Source organism: Oncorhynchus nerka, linkage group LG11, assembly GCF_034236695.1.
Source record: "Oncorhynchus nerka isolate Pitt River linkage group LG11, Oner_Uvic_2.0, whole genome shotgun sequence".
NCBI classification, from domain to species: domain Eukaryota; kingdom Metazoa; phylum Chordata; class Actinopteri; order Salmoniformes; family Salmonidae; genus Oncorhynchus; species Oncorhynchus nerka.
Window position 1 is genome coordinate 34,862,904 of NC_088406.1, and position 21,442 is coordinate 34,884,345.

Consider the following 21,442-nt stretch of genomic DNA (forward strand, 5'->3'; position numbering starts at 1 on the left):
TGGTGGTTTATACTGACGTTTGCTAAAACCAGAGGCAATTCGGCAAATGACATTTTTATACATTGTGAGCTAATTGTCATCTTTCTCGTAAAGTTGGCAGGCTATGGCATTTAACTTTGACCCTTGCTATTGGTTTATACTGTTTTAATTTTGTCCTAGCTGATGTGTTTTTATGAGCTATGCTTGTGGTCTTCCGGTGACTCATATTTGGGAGTTTCTTCCTCGCTTGGCAACAGGGTCTTAAGTTTAATGTTAACGTATTACTTCAACTGAGTGCTCAGTGTGGTTCTCTCCCTCCCTTTCTTTCCGTCTGTCTCTGTCTCTCTGAGACTCCTTTATCTCAGACTTCTCTGACCAGCCAGGGTTTAAACCCACAATGGTTCAATCATGCATTCTGCTCTTTTTTTATTGGATATTCAACTTAGCCTAAATGGGATCGTTCTTAAGAAATGTGATGGAAAGCCTATTGGGGCAGTTAAGTTCCCACACATTTCTGTATAGTGGCAAAACTTGCTTGTCATCAAATCAGTCACAATCAAACAGTTGGCTATTCTATTTGAGCTGCCAGTCAGGTAAGGGCAGTCAGTTTGGTCTGTTTATTTCCTGCCCATACTCTCCTCCCTCAGCCCCTTCTCTCTCTGTCTGCTGGATCCAGTTGTAAGCTAGTTTACTGTAGCAGTACAGTGGAGGAAGTTCTGGAGCAGGTCCAACTGCTAAAGGACTCTACTTCCCCACCCCTCTAACCAGGTTCTGCTCTCTCGCTCCACAGATCACTAAGGTACTACAGGACAGGATGTGAAAAAATTAGTGTGGTTATGAGTTTGTTTGCTTGTGTTTCACTGTTCGAACTTAATGGAAGGACGATGAAAGTGCAAAGGGAAACTGCAGCAAACAACTCTGTGGTCAGTTCATTAACATCTGCAAACAAACTTGAAAAGTTAAGCCCCCAACAGTCCTCGTTCCAACTCTCATATCACTCCTCCTCTCTTCTTTTTGAGAGGGAAAAAGGACTGTGGTTCTTTGGACCATGGAGTCACAGTATGGTTTTTCTCTACCTTCTCGATTATTGGCAGGCTTTGAAAGAGTTTTCTCTTTTCCTGTAAATGCTAGGCCTGATTACAAATCACTATGAAGCTCGCCTAGCCTAGACCAACTCTTCCCTTCCTCCCATGTGCAGCTTGATATGTTTTAAATAGGCCAGTGATGGAAGAGACTTACTGTCTCTCTGAACCCAGGTTAAAAGGCCAGTGTGGGGGAGACGTACTGTCTCTCTGAACCCAGGTTAAAAGGCCAGTGATGGAGGAGACGTACTGTCTCTCTGAACCCAGGTTAAAAGGCCAGTGATGGAAGAGACGTACTGTCTCTCTGAACCCAGGTTAAAAGGCCAGTGATGGAGGAGACGTACTGTCTCTCTGAACCCAGGTTAAAAGGCCAGTGATGGAAGAGACGTACTGTCTCTCTGAACCCAGGTTAAAAGGCCAGTGATGGAGGAGACGTACTGTCTCTCTGAACCCAGGTTAAAAGGCCAGTGATGGAGGAGACGTACTGTCTCTCTGAACCCAGGTTAAAAGGCCAGGGATGGAAGAGACGTACTGTCTCTCTGAACCCAGGTTAAAAGGCCAGGGATGGAAGAGACGTACTGTCTCTCTGAACCCAGGTTAAAAGGCCAGTGATGGAGGAGACGTACTGTCTCTCTGAACCCAGGTTAAAAGGCCAGTGATGGAGGAGACGTACTGTCTCTCTGAACCCAGGTTAAAAGGCCAGTGATGGAGGAGACGTACTGTCTCTCTGAACCCAGGTTAAAAGGCCAGTGATGGAGGAGACATACTGATCAGTCTCTGTGTGTAAAATAAAAAGTGGTTAATGTGACACTAACTCAGAGCTAAAAAATGTAAAGAGAGCAATCCAATGTTATAGTCTAGACTTTACAGCAAATGACAATCAAGTCTTGAGAAAAAAACAATACACTAATATTGCAGTTAGCCATGACAGCCTTTATAATAGAACACTTGTGACCACACACATCTAAATACTGCACTTGGGAAAAAAACATATTTAGTAGAAATAGAATGAAACAAACAGGCATTCTATTTTTGCTCTATTATAGTGGCCACGATAGTAGACATTGATCAAGTGCACAAGCCTTATGTGTGCAAAAAGAACGTTCACTGAGTAAAAAATGTAATAATGCCCCCTCACTCACACCTGTTACTGTCAAATTCAACACAACAAAAGGAATATATTTGGGCTACACATTATTACATTGTACACTTTCTGCCTGTGGACATCTGTTCTACAAGTGTGCCAGCAGAAAATGATAACCTTTGTTGGCATAATTGATCTCTTTCAGGCAGAGAGTACACCTGGCATACCCCTTTTTATCAGCTGACTGAAAAAGTGGCCCATGTGTGTGGTGTTCCTTTTCAACTCTATGGTGGCATCCAGCTTAAAACCAGGTCCAGCTCCAGCTACACTTAATCCCTGAATCAACGTGTTTAACAAGCAATGCCTCATTTTCACCTAATTCTCTCATTCTGAAAATTAACCACATACTTTAGACAGAAAAATTCAATTCACAGATTAGTAGTTAGTTCATTAGCTAATTAACATTTCACAGATTGCCAGGGTCCAGTAAGCAACTAACGCGTTATAACTTGAGGAACGGCAAGGAGTCTATAGCGAATTGGTTAGGTGCTAACGTTAGCACATCTGATGTTGTAACATTAGCTAGCTAACGTTAGCTGTCTGACTTTATTAGCTAGCTAATTTTCACACCATAAACTCAATTATTTGATAAGTTAAATTGGCTAATGTTGCTCAACATTTATCTGGCTAGCTAAGGGAGAATTTGATGCAGCTAGATACTTAACAATGCTAACAATACTTGTTCCACCACACTTTCTCCCTCACCTCAAACTTTCCAAATGCCAGTTGTTTTTCAGCTCATGAAGTACGCTTCATCACCTTCTCACTCACCCCCGTCTCTGTGGCTCTTCGTTATCGTTCAGTGGACGCACAAACTGCCTTTCCACTCTCCCGCTGTCTTTCTAGAGTGCGCGCTGATGATGTAACTAGCGAAATAGTTGTCTCTTCCCTCTTCAGTCCATGCTGCATTCTGTTGTTATGGGAACGATTGGCTGAGCCTTGGATTGTGGCTGAGCCTTGGATAGCCCCCCCACAAACTTCTCATCGGATCTACACAAATCACATAGGTCACCTATTTTGGATTCAAAATGGCGAATGTTGCCGAAAGGTGACTAGTTTGCGTGCCAGGTTAAAACGGGGAAAATCCGCTCATTACAGCCAATTCAATCATGTGTTTTAGACTATTTCTAACAGTCGTTATTACCTGACAGTTATACAGTCTGGTGGTGTTTCAGTAGAGCAGCACAGTGTCTCTGTGGTTTAACTGTGTAATGATCTGCTGCTGTGTGTGGATTGAGAGAAATGGTGATTTGTAGGGGAATGAGGCCAGTAAGGACTCATGAGGCAGCTTAGAACTTTACTCCACAGTTCACCACTCTACTCCACCAGTCTTAATACTGTACTGAGGGAATTTGACAAAAAAAAGTGGGTCAAAATAAAATAATTCTGAGGTTTTATGTGCAGTTTCGCTCTTATGCGTAGATGTCAAATCTAGCCCAAAGCAGTCATTCAATGGGTTACCAGAGGCTCTCCTTGGTTTCAACTACCTAGCCTCTCCCACACGGATCATACATGCCTATTGATCTGTATCAATGAGATTTGACTGCTATTGGCTCCAATAACCATGCAGTTAGTTACATGCGGTATTAGACCGAACGACAGACTGGATGGTAGAAATATAATTTTAGGCTGTGTGGATTACATCATCTTGTCTAGCAAACTCCTAAACTGCTGAAAGAAGACATCACAGAAGCCAGGGTTTACCGAGGGCTAGTGACCTCACTCCCTGTCTGTGGGAGACCTCAGATCTGTGCTGTTGGGATGCTGGTGCTGAATTACAAACAGAGAACAAAGCACCACTCACTGTGTGCCTTTCACTCTTTGATGCATGGGAAGCTTGAAGAGGAGGGCTGCTCACTTTACCTCTACACATGGAACGCTCTGCTGAGGACGGCCGATTTAGCTGCTTCTCTCAGCTGTGTTTTATCCTCTGACTCGCTGTCTTTATCTGTGTGTGTACTTGCCTGTGTGTGCGCGCGCGCGCAAGTGTGTCTGGAAAGAGGCCTCGGAAGATGAGGCGTGTACAGGATGGGAAGGTTTTGAAGGAGATTGCTGAGTGGTTATTTAAAAGGTTTTCCTTGTAAAGTTTTCATGTGACGTGGTGGGGCTGCTGGGTCAGAGGGGATGACGGTTTGGGGAGGTAAGTGGCCAGGGGTCTTCTTTGAGGTCATGTTTTTCCTGCTGGGGTATTAACATCCTGACCTTTTGATGCCGCCCTGTCAATCAGTCAGCCCTTCAGTTGGGGGATGTGACCCTGAACCAGCTCCTCAGCTGTCTGTGGGGCAGACCGCCCTCGACCTCGCTCCCTCAATCTCTCCTAATCTCTCAGGCTTGCTCTCTCTATTTGGCTCACTCTCACACATACACACACAGACATGTACAGACATTCACACCCAGCAGACATACTAACTCTTGTACTGTACACATACACCCTGGTCACACCCACACTTCAGAGCTAACAACCGACTCACATAAATCTCCTGGGCTGCTGGGCGATTCATATGTTCATATTCCATATATTGCCATTTCAAATTATTTAACAAAAATTTGGTCAAGTAGTTGGAGCAAAAATTCCCCATTTTGTGGTTTGTGTAGGTTTTAAGCCGGAGCGCCAATGAAAGCTGCACCTTTACGTCTCTCTGACCGGCCGCTCTGATTTGAGAACATATTGTCAGAGCAAAGCCGGAAGAAAGGGCAGGCAGGGTAGCAGAGGAGATTCTCGATGTGTATTGGTGCTGCTGTGACAATGGGGTTGTAAGCTGTCACGGGGCAGGAGGGGGTTTATTGGTGGGGGGTGTAGGTGGGGGTTGTGGGGAGGGGGGTGTAGGCGGGTGTCCAGATGTACAGCTCAGCCGTAAAATCCAGAGTCCTGTGTGCAGCAACACGAAACAGATGTGCCTTTTAATGAGCGTAAGAGGAGAGGAGGAAATGGGTTAATGAATGGAGATCAAGTATCACAATGTAACCCAATCTGGTACCAGGTAATGAAGGAACGGGACGAGCTACAACTCCTCTCCCCAGAGGACAGCACAATTGATGTCATTCCATTTCTGTATAAAATTAAAGGTTGGGAGGCAAAAATGCTGGTGAGCTAGATCTTTTTATTTCATGTTCAGAGGTGGACAGGGCACTTTGGTCGACGTTTCAGCCGAGTGGCCTTTCTCAAGGCCATCCCATTTCATGATGACATGCATTCTGTAATGTGAATGTGAAGTGGGAGTATTGAAGTAGAGGTGAGAAATTGGTCTCATATAAAGCTGTGGATCGCAGTCCGGCATCTGTCAGGCCCAGATGACGTGTGTGTGTGTGTGTGTGTGTTGACTGTGGTCTTGTAGAGTTGGAGCCAATTATCTGGGAGCTAGCTACCACTGGTCTATAGTTTATGATGCAGTATAGTCTCATGGCCAGTGTCACTGTGATTTACAACCCTACTCAATGGCCTCAGAACACAATGAAACCTAAAATACACTCTCACTAAAATGCACCATATATCTCCCTGGGAGGTTACAGTGTGTATATAGTCACATTTTTCTTTATTGGATCATTTCATAACATTGCCTAGGCTCTTTCAGGAGCCTAATAATGTGTTACAAGGACATCGGAAAAGGCTTTATTCTTTTGTAAGGATTAGTTTGGGTTTATTGCAGTAGTTGTCCAAGCCCAGCACTTACAACACGTAGGCCTATATAAGACATACATACAATAACTGTTATGTATCACCTAACATGATGCATGATGTCAATGGATCTAACAATCCTTATTGTTTCGGTAAACTCAAAGTATAGGAAGCAGAAATCCTCTGAAGGAGATGGTGGGTGTTTCTCAATATGCATACCTCCGAGCTCCACACTCATGCTCCAAGTACATTATCCGAGGACGTTCTCTTGAGAGGACTAGAGTGGCGAACGCATAAAACATTACATCATTTGAGAAGCACTCGCACTCCCCCCTACTGTATCACCTCACGCTGCATCTCCCCCTTCACTGAGCCTTCTTCCAGCCAGGACAATGGCAACAATGGAGACAACAAGATATACACACAGCCATGTGTTACTTCAGAATTATCAGCTAGCTAGTTAAATAGGCAAAAGGTACAGTAGATGTAAAAATCTTTGTGGGTAGCGAGCTAACAATTCTTCTTGTCTATCCAGTTAGCCCTATTAACTTACCATTCACTGAACCTTCTTTCTTCTAGCCAGGACAATTGCAATAGAGACAAAACAAGATATACACAATGCAAACGTTTTACTTCATAACTATCAGCTAGCTATACATCAAAAATGACCTAAAACAAGTTTTATCCAATGTAGATGTCAATTCTTCGTTGTTAGCTAAACATGATTTGTGGCTATATGGCTAGCTAACAGTAGTAACTGGCCAGTTAACTCTATTGACTTACTAGTGAGCTTGCGACCTACGCACACTGCAGTTGGTATTGTAGGCAGGTAACCATGCCAAAACTAACACAGCATGTATTTAGATAATTTGTGCAATTTTTTGGCGTGGTTGCGTCATATTTCTTTGCATACTTTCCTTTGAAGCTTACATCGATGCATGCTTCAAAATATGTACAAACGGAGCATGCAGACGAGAAGGGCCCTACTTGCTCCGTTTTGCATTCTTTGATTTGGACTCATACTCCGATCCTTCTGTGCTCCAATTTGCGTGCTTGGGGCACGGTAGTATACATTTTCAGAAACAACCACTGTGTTCTGAAAGTTCTACTGTGATAATGTCTGTCTATGTAAAACTGCTGTAGTGTTATCAAAATGAATCCCCTGTGTTGCGATGGGACCTGAAGCTGGAGGAGCACAACCAGTCTGTCTCACTGTCCCAAATGCCACCCTATTCCCTTTATATTGCACTACTTTTGACCAAGGCCATTGTTAAAAGTAGTGCACTAAAAAGGGAATAGGGTGCTATTTGGGATGGACATCTGTCTCTTCCAGGGAATAGGAGGAGGAGTGGGAGTTAAACGTTAGGTCAACCAGGGGTCAAAATAGGGAAGGAGCTGTGTAAATGCACCCCTCCCCCCTCCCTGTGGTACTCAAAGAAGCCAGTTGACCGAAGCCTCCAATCCAGCCTAAACATAGAACTCTTGTCTCACTTTATTTATGTACTTCAATGAATCACAGCTAAAGGTTAATTCACTAAAACCATGTAAAAGCATAGGAGGATTTTATAGGGTTATTCTTAGTGGTTTCTTCGCGTGTATTATAGTAGGCTATGTTATTGTATTGCTCACTAATGTTTTCTATTTGGATCATCATGGAGGCTTAGCAGGTGCCAGCAAAGGCTTAATGTGGTCTTAACAAGGTGTGTGTGTGGGCATGTGTTTTCAGGAAATGTGGTGTTTCTGTGTGTTTTGAGTTGAGGAGGATGCTGAGGCTGCACTGTCTAGCCGGCCCCGTACCAGGAACCACTCCATAATGTATTAGATTACATTTTTTGCATGAGAGAGTGTGATATGAATTACCTCTGGCAGGCGCCAGGGACAACCAGGAAAAATGTGCCCTGAGGGCAGTTCTCTCTCTCCCAGTGGGTGAGGCAGGCGGGCCATGGTGATGCCAATCTCTAACAGACTGGCGGCCGTGCCCATTGGCCAGACCAGAGTAGGGCCGTTTGGTGCAGAGCCAGAACATCTCACTCTCTCTCTATCTGAGAGGCCCAGCAGGCCTTGACTTGATGAGAGGCAGGATGACAGGAGGAAAATCCTCTCTAAAAGCTTAAACTCACCACCAGAGCTTTTATACTGGTCCACACTAAAGTGGTCAGTTTGCAGTAGGGCTGTGACAATACCAGTACCGTGGTATTTGTTCCATGGCATAAAATAAAACACGAAGCAGACCAAACACTTTGGCCCTTTTAAAAACCTGCTGTATGTAAAATATTGTGTGCGTTAGCTTGGTAAAAAAATACATAATGGTGTTTGTTTCCAGCATTAGGGCTGTTTTCCTGAAGAAGTTAAATCCACTTCATGTTTTGTTTTCTTGCCACAATACTAACGAGTATCACAATACTGGTATCGTCCCGGCCATAGTTTGCAGTGCATCTTGTGAACATTGTTGAAGTAAATCTTCCACAGAATTGCAAGCGGTGAACTTTCTACATTTGTGGTCTACACTGGTTTAATAATTGACTCATGGGGTATGCAGGTCTAGGGTGAGAGGTATTTTGGCTTTTACACAGTTCTAAACACCAGCAGGAGTAAAGATTGCACCCCCTGCCTTTGACCTTTGACCCTCCAGTATGTAGGCCTCCGGGGCAACCCACGCTTGTGGAAGACAATGCTGCAGATAACTATTGAGTACTGTATTTCTACTCCTTTACAATCCCCCTTTTACGCTGCATTCTTCACTAAATAAAAACTTTTACGGTGGTGCCCAGCCATACAGAGTCCGAGTTTGGATTAAGAGCCTGCATTCAGACAGCATCTTTTTGTCAACACAAGAGGAGAGGAAGAAACACCCCTCTTACAGTCTCTCTCCTCTGTCACTCACTCTCTCTCCCTTTCCATCCAGCTATTCCCCCTAAGCTCTCTGACATTCTGGCACCTGTTTTCCTCACAAAACCGTTAATTTATCACTGAATTATCACTGAATTATTAACTAACAGCCCACAATGTGACTGGGGGGTTGCCATGGCAACACACGGAAGCAATTTAGCCCGTGGGTGTGTGTGTGCAAGGAGGTCCACAACGGCAAAATTGTTGGTCGGGCCAATGAATATTGTAAGAGATAAATATGATAACGCAATCACATGCTGCCCTGAAAAGGAGGGGGACTAATGTGCATTACTTCAGGAGTGTTTATCCATCATAACAGAAAATATTATACTGTACTGTGGTTCAGGGACCTAATTTTTTTTTTTTTGTAATGAACTCAGTGGAAAAGAGAGAGCGAGGCCTGCAATGTTAATCAGTGGATCTGGCTGGGGAGGGTTTGAAGAGACCGGATTAATCTGTTCTGTTCCACGTCGCCTGCTCCCTCCTTCCATCCCTCACCCCTGCCTATCTAAGCACTAGAACACAGGGCTTCTATCCAATATGCCTCATATTTTACCAGATTCTACTCCATTCCCCGAGAGCCAAAGGCTGAAAGCTCCATGTAGAATGAATAAGCTGCAGACGGTGGAACACTACATCAATGTAAATTAGATCAAGTTGGGATCCAATTGTGGGATGGGATAAATTTCCCATCGTTGATGACCAAACTCTACAGATTCTCTGCTGTCTAGCTGTCAACTTGGAGAATCTTCTTTTATGCTGTCGCTTTGTGAGATACATAAAAATCTGTAAGTTATAGTATTGTCCTTTACAAAACAGCCCATGGTTGTGCCCCAAATGACACCCCATTCCCTACAGATCCTGGCCAAAAGTAGTGCACTATATAAGGAATAGGGTGCCATTTGGGACGCAGCTCAGTTCTACTACCTCCTCTCCTGGTCCTTCCCACTAAACCTTCATGGCCAGGGCTCAGGCTGCCTGCAGGCAGGCTCTATAGAAATACCCAATAAAAGACGAACGCTTTGGTATGGAGTGGGCTGGACGGACAGACAGACATCCTCTATCTATCAACCTGTTGAAAGGCCACATGAGAGACTACTAGATTTACCTTTATTTAACAAGGCAAGTCAGTTAAGAAAAAATAGAACAAAGAGACTACTATATCTCTCAGGTCCTGAGACTGCTGTCTAACAGGCTAGCTTTACTTCAAATACCACCAATGAAGGTTTTATTGACGGAGTGACTGATCATCTGACTACTGGTGTCGTTGCCATCGTGGATATTAAACGGGTCAGTGTGGATTCCTCAGCAGTGTTGGAAAACAATCTTGTTCTTGCCCCCCATGGAGACATGTCTTAGTTGAAACTATAAAAACAAAACAAAATGAGAGACATGACTGGTTTACCCTGCCTGTCTGGCCTGCCATGCTCTGATAAATGTGGAACACATTATTGTTTTTTATAGAACTCTCAAACCTACATACCAATCTAACAGAATGCACATGGCAAAAAATTCCTTTTGAAAAGAATGGGGAAGTGAGTTAATTCAGGAGCGTGTTGTTAAAGTAAAGAGACATAGCTAATGGGATTAAGGGAATACAGCCTAATTTAGGATTCTGGTTGTTCATTAGTGGAAGAGACATGAGTCTAGAGAGTCTTCTTCCCAGAATGCAAGACTAGATAAAGTACAGGAATGCCCTCTAGACCATGATAAATAAGTTAAAACACAAACTAGCTAGCTACTATCAGATGGTAAATTGTCCTGTAGGTATAGCCTACAGTACTCTGTGAAAGGCCAAGGCTTTGATTCTAGAAATAGCTACTCCGACTCCCTCCTTCCTTTGTAGGGTGTGTTTTTTAAAATGCCCATCCATGTTATTCTTAAGTATTCTATCGAGAGATAAAGAACTTTATTCCTGTTAGTATTCAGCAGGATGGAGCACATGGACTCCTTTGTACGCTATTGAAATCCCTTTGTAAGTGCCGTGTTTGCTAAAATGGGGCTGCAATGTGAGCGTTTGGCAAGCGCCTCAGGTCTGGCCGCCTGGGCCAGTGAAAGTAGATCTGTGTGGAGTCAGGGCAGGAACAATGAGAGGTGAATAGGGATGATGACTGGAGGAATTTCTTCCACTCCAGCTCTCTCAGCAGGGCTTCTCCTTTCAGCCCAGCACCACTCTCTCTCAGCCCAGCCTCCCTCCACAAGGCTGCATGGGGCTAGGAAGACCATAGGGGTCGGGGGAATGGAGAGGAGGAGGGGTCGGGGGAAGAAATGGCAGTAGGGGTTCAGATGGGAGGGAGCGGGTCACAAGTGAAGCAGATGTGTCTGTGAGAGCTTTGGGAACACCAGTAGGAGCTCTGTTAACTACCCCCACCCCTTTAAACGCCAAGTGTTCCTACAAACGTGCAGCAGTACAAAGAAGCATGAAAACGATTACCATCCATGACACCAAACATAGATACAGTATTGTATGTGGACAAGATGGACAACTGTGAGAATTCCCTTCTCAGAATGACATACAGACAGTGTGACGTTACTTAGTGCATTCACAAGACTCATCAGTGGATTTAACAAGATCCGTTTTTGACGGGCAGTCGGAGCTTGATCATTATGATGACCTTTTCACCTCGTGCTGAACATCTCCGATGTGAGCGTTATACAGAGCATTGCATTAAGCTACAGGCCTGGCCGTCTGGCTCTGCTATGTCCATACAGGCAGATCTACTGCTCCCTCCTCAGCCTCCATAAGTGGAACCGCAGCCATGGGTGATCCTATTAGGGGAGGGGGAGGGAGAGTGTGTGTCCTAAATGGATTGTTAGTATGGATTTCCGGGTCTCTGGGGGGTTGGCTGGGGGTTATTGGCACATTTGATCTAGTCTAGTGTGTTGGTCTGGGTAATGAAAAGGGTTGCCCACCTAAAAACATGCAGGAGGAAGGCAGATGTGTAGCAGACACATGTGGACTAATGCTAGGGTCTCTAGACTGGCTAAGATTTATGCTGATAAAATTATATGATTGTTTCCGAGAAGTTTTATATGATTCCTCTCATCTTCAGCTGTATCTACGTTTTCTACCATGTTCTTATTTCTTTGGGTCTTGCACAAACTTTCCTACAGTAGATGATTAAAACGTACAGCACAATGGATATTCAATACTTTGATTAAATCATTCCTTCAAGAGACAAATGAAATCCAGACAAACCACAGAGATCTGGTTTGGAGACAACCATGTATGCATCCCAAATTGCACCCTATCCTCTATATAGTGCACTACTTTTGACCAGAGCCATATGGGCTGTGGTCAAAAGTAGTGCACTCTAAAGGGAGTAAGGTGCCATTTGGGACACAAACCATGTGAAGTAGGTTCGAGATGAGCCCTGACTGGGGAATAAGTTCAGTTTGGACACTGATTTATGAGTGTTTGTGGCTCACGGGGTCACCAGTTCTGTCACCAGTTATGTTCTATTTTTTTTTATTACTTTAGTTTATTTAGAAAATATTTTCTTAACTCTTAAAACTGCATCATTGTTGGTTAAGGGCTTGTAAGTTAGCATTTCATACAACACCTGCTGTATTCGGCGCATGTGACAAATGAAATTTGATTTGTTTATTTTCTCTGCAGCTTATAATACACCCAACTCTGAACAGATGGCTTCAAACATTGACTCTCTGAACGGAGTAAGGTACTAGAGGGAGTGGCTACATTTGGGAAGCTAATATTGGGACCACTATGGCATCACATTCCTCTGTTTTTAGTCCCTAAAGGCAAACCGAGGAGAGAAGGAGTAAAAAGAAGTACAGTCTGTCACTGTGTTCAAGGCAGAACCTCTAGAGATTCTGAACAAATGTTGCTATTGTTTTCAACATTTTCTAACATACCACTCCAAAAAATGCTGTCCCTCTTGGGAACATCTGCTTTTGTTTTCAAGACTGCAAAAACCTCCCACTGTATAGAAAAGAGGTTCTCCTTTTGGTGTTTAATTTAGCCAGCCTGAGGAAGAATCACCATGAGAACAAGCACAGCAAGGCATCTTGTTTTGCCTCTAAACAGTGACATAAGTATAAATGAATGACTGTTCCATAATGACTGTTCCTCTTCCAGTATGAATCACCATGTCTCAAGGTGGTGAAATGTATGTAGCTGCCATCAATGAATGAATGTAGGTGATGTAACTGTCATAATTACCAGGCCCATCATCTGCCCTGAAATCATGATAACAGCCCGATGGCTGTCACACACAGCCTAGCCTCCAGGCGAATCTACAGATCTACAGCTGACGTGATTTAGTGTCCTGTGGTGCCCTGAACTGCAGCCAAACCGCCAGGCAGACAAAATTCCGGATCATACAGTAAATTAGCAGTAGTGAAAGGATCGAGGCTGAATCGGCTCCGAGGTCTCTCTGCCTCTCAGAAACAATCTCTCTTTCAGCAGTGCTCTCTATGCACCAGGCTCAGACTAGAGCAGGGTGGGGTTGAGAGAGGTTCGGCATTGGTACACACACTAATAGATAGACATATATGTATGCACATTGACATTGTACACTTACTGTACACATCATAGAAGAATTATGTATATTTTAGACAAGCTGTATATAAACTCATGAACTCATACTGACCAAAAGGGCCCTACTATGATATATTATGGCAAACATCTCCTAGTATGTTTAGTTGATAACGGTACAGTATTTGAAACATGCAAATAGGCCTAATGATTTGTAAATACAGACTACCTGTATAGCCCGTCATCCATTGGCCTTATAGCATTTTTAGCTAAATATGATTTGTCTATTTGAAGAGTTTTGCATATATTTTGTTGTGACTTCAAAGTTATGTCCCTAGGGCTGTGGAGGTCACAAAATATTGTCAAGCAAATAACTGTCGGTCTCACGGTAACTGACTGTTAATTAACATAAACACATTTAGTATCTCCTGGCTTCCACACAAGCCACTGATGCAATAAATCCATTCATTTTAGATAGGTCTAAAGAAACATAATATGAAAAAATTGTAGTCTATTTCAGAAGAACAGAATAGCATACTCTGAGTTGTCCTGATATGGCTATGCCAAATGGCTGTGGGATATACTAGTTCATTTTACAGACAAGATTTGCTTAGAATTCTGTGGCATTATTTTATAGTATGAAGAATACAATTGAACAAAGCTGATTTAAAATGGAATGGATATTTTCTCCAAACGATTTGAGGGAGTGCGCACTACTCCGTGTAGACTGAAAAATTAGGTGCTCCTATATTCATTTAGAGGTATTCATTTAGTTGTTCTATTAACGTTGGGCCATATTTTGATTGTAAGGTTGCATGATATGACTAATGATGATTTTTTTTTAAACTTGTTTGAACGGCATGAGCTCTGCTTAGTTTTTTTTGTGTAGGCTGTACCCACTTCATCAGTCTCTCATTCATAATTTGATAAGCACTTGCTAATACCTAACATTTCCCAGGGCTTCTCCTTTGTGTGGCCGTAATGCACCCTAAAAACTCCTTCTGCGGCCAGTGGCCGTTGTGCCCTTGGCCCAGAGTGCTGGGTTGTACTCTTCTCCCTCAGTGCTGCCTGCTCCGAAGCACCTCCAACTCGCATGGCTCTCCATCACGTGATCGGGTCTTTGTCACAGGCTACAAGTGAAGACCGACACATCGGGGGCACAACTGCGCGCGTCCTTATCCAATTCTGAGGTGCATATTGAAGATATTGGAAGAACTGTCCACATTTACTTTTCGTCAGCCAACAAGATGAGTAGACCTAACGAACAGCAAAAGCACTAGCCTATGTCGATTTACTATCCCCTATAGTACAACATTTGAAATAAATATTCCAAACTTAGTCTGGGACCGTTGTAGGATGCAATAGATCCCAAACCACTAGCATCATTTTTTACGCAATGTTGCTGATGCAATATATCAGAACGTTTTAGCTTAAATGTTGATAAACTATTAGGTTATAACCGTCCGGTCCAGGCAGATTGTGTGTACACCGTCCACTGTGTGAGTTTCACAGATGTGACGCGGGACATGTTGGTTAACCTGAGACGGTCTCAGTTAATGCCCTGGCCCCTAACCTCATCAATGTGGCTGGGGCAGATGGAGTTTCCATAGGACCAAGAGAGAGAGAATGCACCATGCAACCTGTGGTGGAACTTCTGATTGTGGGAGGCCCTGACATGAGGGGTACTACAGTATGGAGGGACGATGCCTGCTCATAGTGGGGGTTGAACACTCCTGGTGGGGGTTGAACACTCCTCTTCCAGTTCCACAGTAGAGAGGAGGTCCCTCCCTGTACAGTCCCTGTCGAGGGAACCCATACCCTGTAAAACGCCAATCTCTCTGAGCAGCCTGAGCCTCCCTGAATCCGTCTGCACATCAGAACGCTAACTTGGTTCCCGAAGTGAAGTCATTGTTTTTATTCGAAAGAAAAGTTTTTCATCAGCCAGGCCTGGACTGGAGCAGAACTGTAATTGAACCCAACTGGAGGCTTCCCCCACTGAGACAGACTGCAGACAGGCCTCACTCCTATATCTCTCTCCCTTTCACTGAAATGACTAGAGAGACCACAGTGCTAAAATCATTATATGGTACTATGTGCCTAAACCAAATTGTCTGGACTGGTGCAGTCCTTGGTGTATTGGCTTGGCTATCTCAAGGTCACTGGTACAATTCTGGCTCAGACTTGCTATCAGACTTTCAAACATCAATATTTTTATGCTTCTCAGACAACTCTCAGGAAATTGACCTCTGACTCTCAGGGCTATTCTTCAGGAGCTAGTCATTTCAAGCAACGCCCATCTTCTTCCCTCTGATATGGAAAGTGAGTTTCCACTGTGTGAGTTTCTTGATGCGCTCTCTGTCGGCGGACTACACCGAACATATACACCTATAAATAGTCCCAGTTTCAAACACGCATTTGCGGTCATAAAGAGTCTGTTTCCAATTTTATGCGGTATGTTTTATATTCATATCAAGTCACAATATACAGTCACAACAGTCCTTATATACTGAACAATAATATAAACACAACATGTAAAGTGTTGGCCCCATGTTTCATGAGCTGAAATAAAAGATCCCGGACATTTTCCATATGCACAAAAAACGTATTTCTCTAAAATGTTTTACACAAATTAGTTTACATCCCTGGTTGTGAGCATTTCTCCTTTGCCAAATAATCCATCCACCTGACAGATGTGGCATATCAAGAAGCTGATTAAACAACCATATTCAGCAACTTCACACAGCCTGATCAATTATATGCGAAGGAGATGTCTCGGTGCATGAGCGAATGGTGGTCATACCATATACTGACTGGTTTTCTGACCCACACCACTACTTTTTTGTATCTGTGACCGTCAGATGCATATATCAAATAGTATTAGTCACATGCGGTGAATACAACCTTACAGTGAAATGCTTACTTACGAGCCCCTAACCAACAATGCAGTTAAAAAATACGGATAAGAATAAGAAATAAACAAGTAATTAAAGATCAGCAGTAAAATAACAATAGCAAGACTATATACAGGGGGGTACCGGTACAGAGTCAATATGCGGGGGCACCGGTTAGTTGAGGTAATATGTACATGTAGGTAGAGTTATTCGAGTGACTATGCCTAGATGATAACAACCGAGAATAGCAGCGGTGTAAAAGAGGGGGGGGGGCAATGCAAATAATCTGGGTAGCCATTTTATTAGTTGTTCAGGAGTCTTATGGCTTGGGTGTAGAAGTTATTTAGAAGTCTCTTGGACCAAGACATGGTGCCCCGGTACCGTTTGCCGTGCGGTAGCGGAGAGAACAGTCTATGACTAGGGTGGCTGGAGTCTTTGAACATTTTAGGGCCTTCCTCTGACACCGCCTGGTATAGAGGTCCTGGATGGCAGGAAGCTTGGCCCCAGTGATGTACTGGGCCGTTCGCTCTACCCTCTGTAGTGCCTTGCGGTCGGAGGCCGAGCAGTTGCCATACCTGGCCGTGATGCAACCAGTAAGGATGCTCTCGATGGTGCAGCTGTAGAACCCTTTGAGGATCTAAGGACCCATGCCAAATCTTTTCAGTCTCCAGAGGGGAAATAGGTTTTGCCATGCCATCTTCACGACTGTCTTGGTGTGCTTTGACCATAATAGTTTGTTGGTGATGTGAACACCAAGGAACTTGAAGCTCTCAACCTTCTCCACTGCAGCCCCGTCGACGAGAATGAGGGTGTGCTCGGTCCTCCTTTTCCTGTAGTCCACAATCATCTCCTTTTGTCTTGATCACGTTGAGGAAGAGGTTGTTGTCCTGGCACCACATGGCCAGGGCTCTGACCTCCCTATAAGCTGTCTCGTCGGTGATCAGGCCTACCAATGTTGTCATCGGCAAACTTAATGATGGTGTTGGAGTCATGCTTGGCCTTGCCGTCATGAGTGAACAGGGAGTACAGGAGCAGACTGGGCACGCACCCCTGAGGGGCCCCTATGTTGAGGATCAGCATGGCAGATGTGTTGTTACCTACCCTTATCACCTGGGGGCAGCCTGTCAGGAAGTCCAGGGTCCAGTTGCAGAGGGAGGTGTTTAGTCACAGGGTCCTTAGCTTAATGATGATCTTTGAGGGCACTATGGTGTTGAATGCTGAGCTGTAGTCAATGAATAGCGATCTCACAGGTGTTCCTTTTGTCCAGGTGGGAAAGGGCAGTGTGGAGTGTAATTGAGATTACATCATCTGTGGATCTGTTGGGGCTGTATGCAAATTGGAGTGGGTCCAGGGATTTTGGGTGTTTATAATGGTGTTGTGAGCTATGACCAGCCTATCGAAGGACTTCATGGTTACAGATGTGAGTGCTACGGGTCGGTAGTCATTTAAGCAGGTTACCTTAGTGTTCTTGGGCACAGGCGCTACGGTGGTTTGCTTGAAACATGTTGGTATTATAGACTCGGACAGGGAAAGGTTGAAAATGTAATTGAAGACACTTGTCAGTTGGTCAGCGCATGCTCGCAGTACACGTCCTGGTAATTAATCTAGCCCTGCGACCTTGTGAATGTTGACCTGTTTAAAGGTCTTACACGGCTGCGGAGAGCGTGATCACACAGTCTTCCGGAACAGCTGATGCTCTCATGCGTGGTTCAGTGTTATTTGCCTCAAAGCTAGCATAGAATTAGTTTATCTCGTCTGGTAGGCTCGTGTCACTGGGCAGCTGTCGGCTGTGCTTCCCTTTGTAGTCTGATGGTTTGCGAGCCCTGCCACACTCGGCTGGCATCAGAGCCGGTGTAGTGCGATTCAATCTTAGTCCTGTAATGACGCTTTTCCTGTTTGATGGTTCGTCGGAGGGCATAGCAAGATTTCTTATGAGCTTCCGGGTTAGAGTCCCTCTCCTTGAAAGCGGCAGCTCTAGCCTTTAGCTCAGTGCGGATGTTGCCTGTTATCCAGGGCTGCTGGTTGTGGTATGTACGTACGGTCAATGTGGGGACGACGTCCTCGATGCACTTCTTGATGAAGCCAATGACTGATGTGGTGTACTCCTCAATGGCATCGGAGGAATCCTGGAACATATTCCAGTCTGTGGAGCAAAACAGTCCTGTAGCTTAGCATCTGCTTCATCTGAGCACTTTTTTTATTGATCTAGTCACTGGTGCTTCCTGCTTAAATTTTTGCTTATAAGCAGGAATGAGGAAGGGAGAACTTTGTATGCGTCTCTGTGTGTGGAGTTTAGGTGGTCCAGAGTTATTTTTACTCTGGTTGCATATTTAACATGCTGATAGAAATTTGGTCAAACGGATTTAAGTTTCCCTGCATTAAAGACCCCGAAGCGCCACCTCTGGGTGGGCGTTTTCTTATGGCGGAATATAGCTCATTCAGTGCTGTGTTAGTGCCAGCCTCTGACTGTGGTGGTTTGTAAACAGCTATGAACAATACAAATGAAAACTCTCAAGGTAGGTAGTGTGGTCTACAGTTTATCATGAGATACTCTACCTCAGGCGAGCAATAGCTCGAGACCTCCTTAGATATCGTGCACCAGCTGTTATATATCTGTATTCCCAAGGGGAAATCCATAGATTAGGGACTAATTTAATTAATTTCAATTGACTGATTTCCTTATATGAACTGTAACTCAGTAAAATCTGAAATTGTTGCATGCTGTGTTTATATTTTTGTCCAGTATAATTAATGTTAATTCCTGTGGAGGTATGCTTGCTTCACATACTTTATTGAATAGACAGAATAATTTACAGTTTTTTCCTCACTCGAAGAAAGGCTACATTAAGTGATTTGTATTTCTATGGGGTATAGTGCAGAGTTGGTGACAAAAGGTTTTTATCAAGTGTGGATTTTTCTGCTCTTTTTACGTTGTGTTGCTCTTATTAGTGAAGGTGGGAAACATCTCCACTTCACTGATCCTCAACACTGGGGCCCCACAAGGGTGCGTGCTCAGCCCCCTCCTGTACTCCCTGTTCACCCATTACTGCGCAGCCATGCACACCTCCAACTCAGGCAGCAAGTTTTCAGATGACACAACAGAAGTGGGCTTTAATATCAACAACGACGAGACCGCTTACAAGGAGGTCACTCAGGGGCACTCGGAGTGTGGTTTCAGGAAAAAACCTCACTCAACGTCAACAAAACAAAGGAGATGATCATGCACTTCGTGAAACAGCAGAGGGAGCACCCCCTATCCACATCGACTGGACAGCAGTGGAGAAGGTGGAATGTTTTAAGTTCCTTGGCGTACACATCACAGACAAACTGAAATTGTCCACCCACACAGACAGTGTGGTGAAGGCGGCACAATAGCGCCTCTTCAACCTCAGGAGACTGAAGAAATTTGACTTGTCACCTAAAACCCTCACAAACTTTTACAGATGCACAATTGAGAGCATCCTGTCGGGCTGTATCACTGCCTGGTACGGCAACTGCACCGCCCACAACTGTAAGGCTCTCCAGAGAGTGGTGCGGTCTGCACAACGCATCACCAAGGGTAAACTACCTGCCCTCCAGGACACATACAGAATCCGATGTCACTGGAAGGCCAAAAAGTTAATCAAGGACAACAACCACCCGAGCCACTGTCTGCTCACCCCGCTACCATCCAGAAGGTGAGGTCAGTACAGGTACAGTGGGGAGAACAAGTATTTGATACACTGCCGATTCTGCAGGTTTTCCTACTTACAAAGCATGTAGAGGTCTGTAATTTTTATCATCGGTACACTTCAACTGTGAGAGACGGAATCTTAAACAAAAATCCAGAAAATCTCATTGTATGATTTTTAAGTAATTAATTTACATTTTATTGCATGACATAAGTATTTGATCACCTACCAACCAATAAGAATTCCGGCTCTCACAGACCTGTTAGTTTTTCTTTAAGAAGCCCGCCTGTTCTCCACTCATTACCTGTATTAACTGCACCTGTTTGAACTCGTTGCCTGTATAAAAGACACCTGTCCACAAACTCAATCAAACAGACTCCAACCTCTCCACAATGGCCAAGACTAGAGAGCTGTGTATGGACATCAGGGATAAAATTGTAGACCTGCACAAGGCTGGGATGGGCTACAGGACAATAGGCAAGCAGCTTGGTGAGAAGGCAACAACTGTTGGCGCAATTATTAGAAAATGGAAGAAGTTCAAGATGATGGTCAATCACCCTTGGTCTGGGGCTCCATGCAAGATCTCACCTCGTGGGGCATCAATGATCATGAGGAATCTGAGGGATCAGCCCAGAACTACATGGCAGGACCTGGTCAATGACCTGAAGAGAGCTGGGACCACAGTCTCAAAGAAAACCATTAGTAACTACGCCGTCATGGATTAAAATCCTGCAGTGCACGCAAGGTCCCCCTGCTCAAGCCAGCGCATGTCCAGGCCCATCTGAAGTTTGCCAATGACCATCTGGATGATCCAGAGGAGGAATGGGAGAAGGTCATGTGGTCTGATGAGACAAAAATATAGTTTTTTGGTCTAAACTCCACCCTCTGTGTTTGGAGGAAGAAGAAGGAGGAGTACAACCCCAAGAAAACCATCCCAACCGTGAAGCATGGAGGTGGAAACATCATTCTTTGGGGATGCTTTTCTGCAAAAGGGATTGGACGACTGCACCGTATTGAGGGGAGGATGGATGGGGCCATGTATCGCGAGATCTTGGCCAACAACCTCCTTCCCTCAGTAAGAGCATTGAAGATGGGTCGTGGCTGGGTCTTCCAGCATGACAACGACCCGAAACACACAACCAGGGCAACTAAGGAGTGGCTCCGTAAGAAGCATCTCAAAGTCCTGGAGTGGCCTAGCCAGTCTCCAGACCTGAACCCAGTAGAAAATCTTTGGAGGGAGCTGAAAGTCCGTATTGCCCAGCGACAGTCTGTATGGAGGAGTGGGCCAAAATCCCTGCTGCAGTATGTGCAAACCTGGTCATGAACTACAGGAAACGTATGATCTCTGTAATTGCAAACAAAGGTTTCTGTACCAAATATTAAGTTCTGCTTTTCTGATGTATCAAATACTTATGTCAAATAATTTACTTAAAAATCATACAATGTCATTTTCTGGATTTTTGTTTTAGATTCCGTCTCTCACAGTTGAAGTGTACCTATGATAAAAAATTACAGACCTCTACATGCTTTGTAAGTAGGAAACACTGCCGATTTTGCAGGTTATCAAATACTTGTTCTCCCCACTGTATATCAAAGCTGGGACCGAGAGACTGAAAAACAGCTTCTAAGGCCATCAGACTGCCTACATTCAGACTCAAAATCATCGGCCACT

General features: G+C 44.3%; 1 protein-coding gene across 1 annotated transcript in view; it reads left to right on the top strand.

The window, feature by feature from the left end:
* Positions 1 to 21,442, top strand: part of nxn (nucleoredoxin) — a 91,024-nt gene that overhangs the window by 39,604 nt on the left and 29,978 nt on the right. The window lies entirely within an intron of this gene.